At 36.1% G+C, this 9,500-nt stretch overlaps 1 non-coding gene across 1 annotated transcript; it reads left to right on the top strand.

Moving 5' to 3' along the window:
- Window positions 1-3,147: 3,147 nt before the first annotated feature.
- On the top strand, window positions 3,148-3,279 carry Gm23644. Its single transcript, XR_003954825.1, has one exon. It is a non-coding gene; the product is annotated as a small nucleolar RNA SNORA17 (small nucleolar RNA).
- The last annotated feature ends 6,221 nt before the right edge of the window (window positions 3,280-9,500 follow it).

Raw genomic sequence — 9,500 nt, 5'->3', positions numbered from 1 at the left:
ACTAAAGATCTGAAATTATAAAAAGAAATCAAAACTTGTAGTGAATTTTAACCCGTGGAAGTGCTGTCCATACAGAATGTCAGGGACACTTGTGCGACTTCTAAATTACTTCTAAGTTGGTTTGTCGGGTAAGCAGGGCTATCATCAGCTTTCTAGTCCACTGACTTTCTTCTTATAATCCATTACAAATATGTTCTATTTTCCTTTTAGATACCAAATAATTATAGGGTTTCCTTGGTACAATTTAGGTTAGTTTTTCTTGTGTTTGTTTCTTTGATCTGTTTATGTGAGGAAAATATGCCAGAGTCAAGATTTTCTTGAAAAATTATTAGTACAAATTCACAATACCAAATAGTGGTGCAATTAGTTTGGGATATGAATGGTGGTGGCACTAAGGTGCAAGATGTTAACCTACATAACAGAAAAAAAAAAAAATAGATGCTGAAGTAGAGGCCTGTTTTCACAATACAAAATGATCTTGAAGTTATGAACACTCTTAAGTGTGGCTTGAAGCAAGAATAGATTGTCATATTACATGTATGTATATTAAATGTATGCATATTAAATGTATGTAAACCTCACAAAAGACTCCAAGTTGAATAAATATCATCTCCATAGTACTAGTAAAAATCAGTAAATTATTAACATACATGTTATAATGTATCTATAATATAAAATTGTACTCTAATGATTGTGATTTTCTTAAAATATGCTATTTATAAATTATATTATAAACAACTAATATTTGTTCCTGTCCCTTCATGAAACTCAAGTTTTGATATGATTACTTATATATCATGGTCAGTTGTGAATTTAATGAGTGTATCAATGTATAATTATATCTAAAAATATCTACAACTATTCTTTAAATTATACAGAAATAGTAATTTTACTATATACAGTTATGGCCTTTATATTTCTGATGCCAGTAGACTTATAGAAGCACTAACGTAGTTTAATTTGCAAAAAAAAAAAATCTAAATTCAAGACATTAAAATATGTGTGATTTTTTTTTTTAGCATAGGTTTTGAGTAGTAACATATTGTCCATTTTTAAATTATCATATATTTCAATGACATGTTACTCCCCTTCTTTGCTTCAATATAGGTTAAAAAGATAAAAGTGTCTTAGAAAAGAAAACGAAAGTATTGGCTTCTTTAACATTATTTTATCATGCAGCTTCCAGGCTTTGTCCATTTTAGTACACGTTGTTGATATTTAAAACTAAACTAAAGATGAATGCTTAGTCAGCCACATTAAGTAAGCAAACAAGCAGACCAAAAAAATGCATGTTTATTTTCGCAATATGTCATGTATACAAATTAAGGAACCTGAGTATGGTCTTAGACACATCATGATTATAATTTTAATGAGAGTCATGGGTATAAACAACCATCATTCAGGGTACATATTTATTGTCATTTAAAAGATGAGACTACGGGGCTGGTGAGATGGCTCAGTGGGTAAGAGCACCCGACTGCTCTTCTGAAGGTCCAGAGTTCAAATCCCAGCAACCACATGGTGGCTCACAACCATCCATAACAAGATCTAACTCCTTCTTCTGGTGTGTCTGAAGACAGCTACAGTGTACTTACATATAATAATAAATAAATCTTAAAAAAAAAAAAAAAAGATGAGACTACGTGGTGCTGGTATTTCCCTGCCATAATCAAGAAAATTCTAGGTGTCATGAATACATGATCTCTAAATTGAAAAGTAATTTTTACTTTAATGAAATTTCATTCACATTAAGAAGTATTATAAATAAATAAATAAGTATATATATATATATATATATATATATATATATATATATATAATATCTAGTCAAGGAAAGGAAGAAAGAAAGAAAGAAAGAAAGAAAGAAAGAAAGAAAGAAAGAAAGAAAGAAAGAAAGAAAGAAAGAAAGAAAACAGAGAAAGTAAGTACTAAACTTGCTAGGTGGTGATGGCGCACGCCTTTAATCCCAGCACTTGGGAGGCAGAGGCAGGCAGATTTCTGAGTTCGAGGCCAGCCTGGTATACAAAGTGAGTTCCAGGACAGCCAGGGCTATACAGAGAAACCCTGTCTCGAAAACAAACAAACAAACAAAAAAAAAAAACAAAACAAAAACAAGAAACAAGAAAAAAGAAAAAAGAAAAGAAGTATTAAACTTGAAAACTGACACAGGGACATTTGAAAGGTTCTTGCAAACTAGGCACACTATTCTTATGAAGATGTGCCCCTGTGCTCTTCCTCTCACTCATCACTGGCATCTTGGGTAACCTGGCTTATACTACTGGTTTGCTCTAAATATTCATCTTTTTAAAATGTGGCCAGAATTTGGAAAATTTAGAAAACAAAAGCACGATTTTCTTTTGGATAATTATGTCTCCCTACATACTTACAACTTTGTTATATTATTTGAAGATTCATTTAGTTCATCTGTTTTGTGTTTTGTTTTCTTTTTTTTTTTTTGTAATGACAATACATGCAAAGAATTAGGTGAACAACATTTTAGCAAGAACGAAAGCAAGAAAGAAATATAAAACAATATTAACATTGAGATGTTTAAGAACTCTGAACTTACATTGTTGAATAACCATAAATATTTTATTTTATTAAATTATTGGCATCATGTTTCTTAACAATAAATCATTTTATTATATTCATGAGAAAACTAAACATTGCAAAACTGATTTGGCATTTAAAATGAAGAATTATTGTTTTTTTAATTTTTTGAAAATCTGAGTACTCTACCTACTTTTTATACCCACGTTATACCAATACTCCCATGAATCTTCAAGATTGTATTATATATACACATGTGTATATGTTTTATTTATTTATTTATTTATTTATTTATTTATTTATTTATTTTACTTTTTTTCTAAGACGTGCTTTGATCATATTCACAGCCCACAAACTCTTTCCCTAATCACTCATCTTTGTGTCCTTTTAGAAACAGGGAAAAAATATTCTAGAAAATACAGTCTTCCACTGGAACTTCCTACACATAACAGGGACCGCACTCATAAAGAAAACTGCATCTGCCTTTCTCCCAGTAACTAAAAATTGGCAAAAGCTGCACGGCGACCTTTCGTTTCCCATTCAGAACCATATAGATGATCCTAGATGAAACTGTGCTAAACGAAATAGGCCATGTGAAGTGAACCAAACAATATAGATTTTCATACAAATGATGTATCTATGTCACATGAGCACAGTCCGGGAGGTGAGGCTATATCTATCCTCAGTTTGCTGATCTATGAACATCTGAATTATTAGTAACCTAACACTCCCTGAAAAAGTGATCCTGAGACAAGTACAGGTCCAGCCATTGCCACAGGCCTGGAAGGACACCCAGAGAAAAGAGCTAGCTAGAGATGAAATGAAATATTGACGTTATCAGAGCTGGAGAACTGGCTCTGTACCTCACTGATTGCACCACTCCAGAGAGCAGGACCTGCTCCACCCCTGAGCAACCAGGTAGATCTAGCCCTATCTATGGGCTTGTGGGTAAGCCAGCCTGAGGTTGAGACTGAGAGAATTGGCAGCTGCCTCTGTACATTGCTGGCCATATCATTGAATGGGCCAACTGGGGCAAAGATGGAGAGCTAGTCCCAGTGATGCGGGTGTGGGAGAGCTGATGGGCTGTCTAACTCAGGTATATTTCGAGGCCAGAACCAGAGCTTTGAATTGACCCAAACAATATCTACCTCATTGGTGAACTCCTGAAGCAAATGAACCGGTCAGTCTCACAGATCGAAAACTACAGCATCTCCGTGACACAGGGAAACAATAGGATATCCAAGAGAAGTCCCAGTAGAAACCAGAGACCTTGTACCAGACCAAAGACTCTTTGCAATGAATATTTCAAAGCAAAGGAAGATGAACAAAAGGGTATATATACTGTGTGTCATATTCTGACACATTACAGCGTCCACATGTTTTTGTTGTTGTTTGTTTTTCTTGTTGTTTTTTCTTTTGTTGAGGGAAAGTTGCCAGGGTGGAAGCCAGGTATGTTGTGGATTGCCTTTGATGCTGTTTGTATTTTGATGCTAACCGTGCACCCGATGAGGATCCAATCCTGTACTCAGGTGAACCTGTGAACCTGCTCCCCAATTTAACTGGTTAAATAAAGGCTAGCGCCTTTGATTGGACAGTGGAAGGAAAAGGCAGGCTGGAAGTTTTAAAGAAGGAAAGGAAGGAAGGAGGAAAAGAGAACAAGATGGGGGGAGCTGAGAGAGAAGATGGAGCAAGAAGACTTGGATGATGGCATAGACCCATGTGGCCTGGAAGAGCTGCAAGTAGCTAGGGATCGTGCAGCTGATAAATAGTATAATTTAGTTGTGTGTTCTTTGCATGGGCATATTGGGGTTGGAGATTTACAGATAGAAATCTGGATGATATGAATATTTTAAGTCTCTAGTGTTTCCCTTTCATGGGGCTAAAGAGAATTGAGTGAGACTGGAGCTATTGTTGGCATTCTACCGACCAGCCTCAGACAATGGAGAGGTAGCTCCAGTCAGGAAAAGCAGGTTTGCTTAGCTTAGCAAGCCAGCCTCAGGAACCAGGACCATATGGGCTTTTATAGCACCAGGCAAGCAGCAAGCAGAGAAAGGGGGAGAGCTAGCTGGGAATTGAGTGAGACTGGGGTAGCTACTGGTCCCAGAACCTAGCAGGAGTTAGTGTGAGCATTTAAATTTACACAGGCACCAGGGGAGAGGTGAGGGATCCCAGATGAGTGGAACTAGGATATTCGATGTTAAATTCATAAAGAACCAATATGACTGTTTTAAAGATGAAGTATCTAAAATAGTCAAACAAAAATACCATTCAGCATAAAATGTTAGTTTCTAAGGCCTTAGAGAAGAGTGGAAGGGGAACCTGCATTTTATTCATTTCAAAATTTGAGTGACACAAGATAAATATGTTCTAAAGATAAGCTGTATAATGTAGGGTCTATACCTGGAAACGCTGCACTGTGTACTTAAATCTATGGTAATAGCATAGAAGTTGTAGATGTAATACTGTAACTGAGAAGTGAAGTCATTTCAACAAGGTCCTCTTCAAAACAACTGTCACTTAAATATCCAAGAGCCACACTGCTTAGGGCAAATATCTCTGTTGCCATTAAAATGAATTATTCATTAAGTTTGGCATTTTCTTCTAAGTCGGAAATAATGCAAGAGGAAAGTGCATGTTGATATCCTAATGTTAAAATGAGAAAATTCAACAGCCCAAAGTGGTACTCTCATGGCTATTACTTTTCTTTTCTTATTCACCCTTATTTGTCTTCTCTGAGTTTCACTCTCATATACCCCTCCTCTCATTAAACCCTCCCATTTTGTCATTAAAAGGGATCACCCTACGGGTACAACCCACCCTGATACATCAATTTAGAGCAGAACTGTTCCTTTCCCTCGTTGGCTTCAACTCTCCAGAGACTGTCCTTTTCTACTGAGCCAATCAAGGCAGCCAGCTAGGAAAAGGGGATCCAAAAGGGAACCGAAGGCAGGCAACAGAGTCACAGACAGCCCCTGCTCCAACTGTTAGAAGACCCACTTGAAGACCAACTGCACATGAGCTGCAAATGTTTAGGGGGTCCAGCCCGTGCATACTTATTGCATGGTGATTTAGTCTCTCTGAGCACCCATTGGCTCAGACTAATTGACGCTGTAGGTCTTCTTTTGGGCCCTTGACCTCTCCAGCTTCCTCACTCTTTCCCCTCATTCTTCCACAAGACTCCTGATCTCCAACTGAATTTTGGCTGATGGTGTCTGCATCTGTTTCCATCTTGTATGAAGGACAAAGAAGTCTGGCTGAAGATTTTGTGTGTTCTCCTTGGCCTGCTTGCCTAGAGAGGTGGCCACTTCAGTCTCTATGTCCCCAGCTGCTAAGAGTTCTAGCTACCATTACCCTTACAGATTCCTATGATCCTCCTTCAACCCAGGGCTTCAGCTTGTCCCAGAGATGACCCAGACAGAATTTTGCTGTGTCTCCCAGCAATCTCTCACCCCTCAACACTATCCCACTCTCCCTATACCTTAATACCAACTCAGAATATCTCCATACATCATCTCCAATTCATTATCCTCCCTCCCTCAACCTCCAGTATCTATTTGATTTCTCCTTTTAAGTCAGAGCCAAGAATCTTCTCTTGGGTTCTCCTTGTTATATAGCTTCCTTGGGCCTGTGAATTGTAACATGGTTATCTGTACTTTATGGATAATATATACTTATTAGTGAGGACATACCATGCATGTCATTCTTGATGTGGGATACCTCACTCAGGATGATAATTTTTAATTCCATCTACCTCAAAATCTCAAAATGTCTTTTCCCATTTTGAAGGCTGCCATTTTTGTATTGTATCCTATGCCTTAGAGAAGAGTTTTCAGTTTCATGAGGTCCCATTTATTAATTGTCCATCTTAGTAGCTGAGCAATTGGTGTTCTCTTCAAAAAATTATCCCTGGTACCAATGATTTCAAGGCTATTTCACACTTTCTGTTAGATTTAGTATGTACAGTGATAAATACGGATCTATGTACATTCTTCTCCATACAGACATCTAGTTAAACCTGAACCATTTGTTGAAGATGCTTTCTTTATCCCATTGTGTGGTTTTGGCCTCTTTGTCAAAAATCAAATATCCTTAGATATCAGGCTTCACATCTGGGTCTTTTAGTTGATTCCATTGATCAACCTATCGTTTTTTTTTTTTAAATGCCGATATTATGCAGTATTTATTGTTATTGCTCTGTACTACATCTTGAAATTACATATGTTGATAACTATAGAAGTTCTTTTATTCTACAGGATTATTTTAGATACTCTGTTTTTTTGCTTGTTAAGTTGGGTTTTTGTTTGTTTTATTTTGTTCTGTTTTCCTTATGAAGTTGAGAATTGCTCTTCCAAGGTCTGTAAATAATTCAGTTGGAATTTTTATGAGAATTTTATTGAATCCTGATATTGCTTTTGGTAAGATGACCATTTTGACTTTGTTAATCCAATCAATCCATGATCATGGGAGATCTTTCCATCTTCAATATCTTCCTCAATTTCTTCTGAGGCTTGAAGTTCTTGTCACACAAATCATTCATTTGGCTGGTTAGTGTTACACCAAGACATCTTATTTTATTTATGACTACTGTAAAACATGTAGCCTTAGTTAGGATTTCTATTCCTGCACAAACATCATGAACAAAGAGCAAGTTGGGGAGGAAAAGGTTTATTCAGCTTATACTTCCACGTTGCTGTTCATCACCAAAGGAAGTTAGGACTAGAACTCAAACAGGTCAGAAAGCAGGAGCTGATGCAGAGGCCATGGAGGGATGTTTCTTACTGGCTTGCTTCCCCTGGCTTGTTCAGCTTGCTTTCTTATAGAACCCAGGACTACCAGCCCAGAGATGTCACCACCTGAAAAGGGCCCACTCCTGTGATCACTAAATGAGAAAATGCCCCACAGCTGGATCTCATGGAGGCACTTCCCCAACTGAAGCTCCTTTCTCTGTGATAACGTCAGCCTGTTTTTTCCATAATTTATTTTTAGCCCATTTATTAGTTGTATTAAAGGAGGGATAATCTTTCTTTCTTGAGTTGATTTTGTATCCATCCAATATGTGGAAGGTGTTTATGAGCTGTGGGAGTTCTCCAGTAGAATTTTGGAGTCATTTATATATACCATCATACTGTCTTCCAATAGCAGACAATTTCCCCTTTAAAATTTGTATCATCTTAATCTCCTTTAGCTCTCTTATTGGTCTGGCTAGATCTTCAAGTACTATGTTGAATACAGAGAAAGGCAACAGTCTTGTCTTCACACTGATTTTTAGTGGAATTTCTTTGAGTTTCTCTCTATTGAATTTGACGTTGACTATTAATTTCTATTATTTCTATTGTTTCATTCTATTATTGTGTTTAGGTGTGCACTCTGTATCCCTGTTCTCTCCAGGACTTTTATCATGAATGTTTGTTGGATTTTGCCAAAGGATTTCCAGCATCTAATGAGACAATTGTATGGATTTTTTCTTTCAGTTCGTTTATATTTTGGATTGCATTGATTGGTTTTCTTATATTGAGCCATGCCTGCATCTCTGGAATGGTACCTATTTGGTCATGGTAGATGATGTTTCTGGTGTGTTACAGGATTCTGTTTGCAAGTATTTCTTTGAATCATTGTTGATAGAGGAATTTGTTTGAAATTCACATTCTTTGTTGAGTCATTGTGTGGTTTACATATAAGAAAGAGTGTGGCATCATAGAATGAGTTAGGCAATGTTATGTTACTTCTGTTTATATTTTATGAAATGGTTTGAAGAGTATTTGGATTCATTCTTTGAAAGTTTAGTGGAATTCTTCACTAAAACAACCTGGCCCTAGATTTTCTTGGTTCAGAGACTTTTAATGAGTCCTTCTATCTCCTTAGCAGGTATAGGACAATTTTACGTGGTCTTGAATTAACTTTGGTAAGTGGTATCTATGAAGAAAATCATTCATTTTGTGTAGATTTTCCAGTTTTGTGGAGTATATGATTTTGAAGTAAGACCTAATGATTTTTTGGATGTCTTCAATGTCTTTTACGTGATTATTTGGATACTGTCTCTGCATTTTAAGTTAGTTTGGCTATGGGTTTGTCTATCTTGTTGATCTTCTCAAAGAACCAGCTCATGGTTTCATTGATTAGTTGCATTATTTTCTTTGTTTCTAATGTATTGATTTCAGCACTGTTTTTGAATATTTACTGCTGTTACACCTCTTGGGCAATGTTTGCTTAATTCTCTGGTCTACAGCTTTCAGGTGTGCTTTTAAGTTGCATGTATCAGATCTCTCCAATTTCTTTATGAAGGCACTTAAGTGAATGAACTTTTAGTACTGTTTTCATTGTGTTCCCTACATTTTTGGGATATTGTGCCGTCTTCATTCTCATTGACTACAACACATTCAATTCTAGAAAGTCTTCAATTTCTTTATTTCTTCTTTGACCCAGTGCTCATTCAAAAGAGGATGATTCAGTTTGATGAGTTTGCAGGTTTTCTGCTGTGTCTGTTTTTGTTAAAGTCCATCTTTAATTTATGGTTGTCTTATAACATACAAGGAGTTATTTAAATTTGCTTATATCTATTGTGGCTTGCTTTGTGACCAACTATATAGTTGTTTTTAGAGAAGTGTCTGTGTATAGTCTTTTGTGTTTGGGTTAAATGCTCAGTAGTTATGCCCACTTGATTTTTAACCTCTGTACTTTCATCATTTCTCTGTTTAGTTTCTGTCTTGATCACATGCTTATTAGTGAATATGAGGTGCTGAAGTTTCCTACTATTACTGTGTGGAATTTGATTTGTCATTTAAGCTTTAGTAAAAATTTTTTATGAGCATATTTACTTTTGCATTTGAGGCACAGATGTTCAGAATTAAGATATCATATTGGTGGAATTTTCCTTGGATGAGTATGAAATGTCTTTCCTCATCGCTTTAAATTATTTTTGATTGTAAGTACATTTTATTAGATATTAGAGT

Source organism: Mus musculus, chromosome 3 (assembly GCF_000001635.26).
Source record: "Mus musculus strain C57BL/6J chromosome 3, GRCm38.p6 C57BL/6J".
In the NCBI taxonomy this organism is placed as follows: domain Eukaryota; kingdom Metazoa; phylum Chordata; class Mammalia; order Rodentia; family Muridae; genus Mus; species Mus musculus.
Note: the sequence above shows the minus strand (reverse complement) of the source record. Positions and strands in the feature narration are given on the sequence as shown.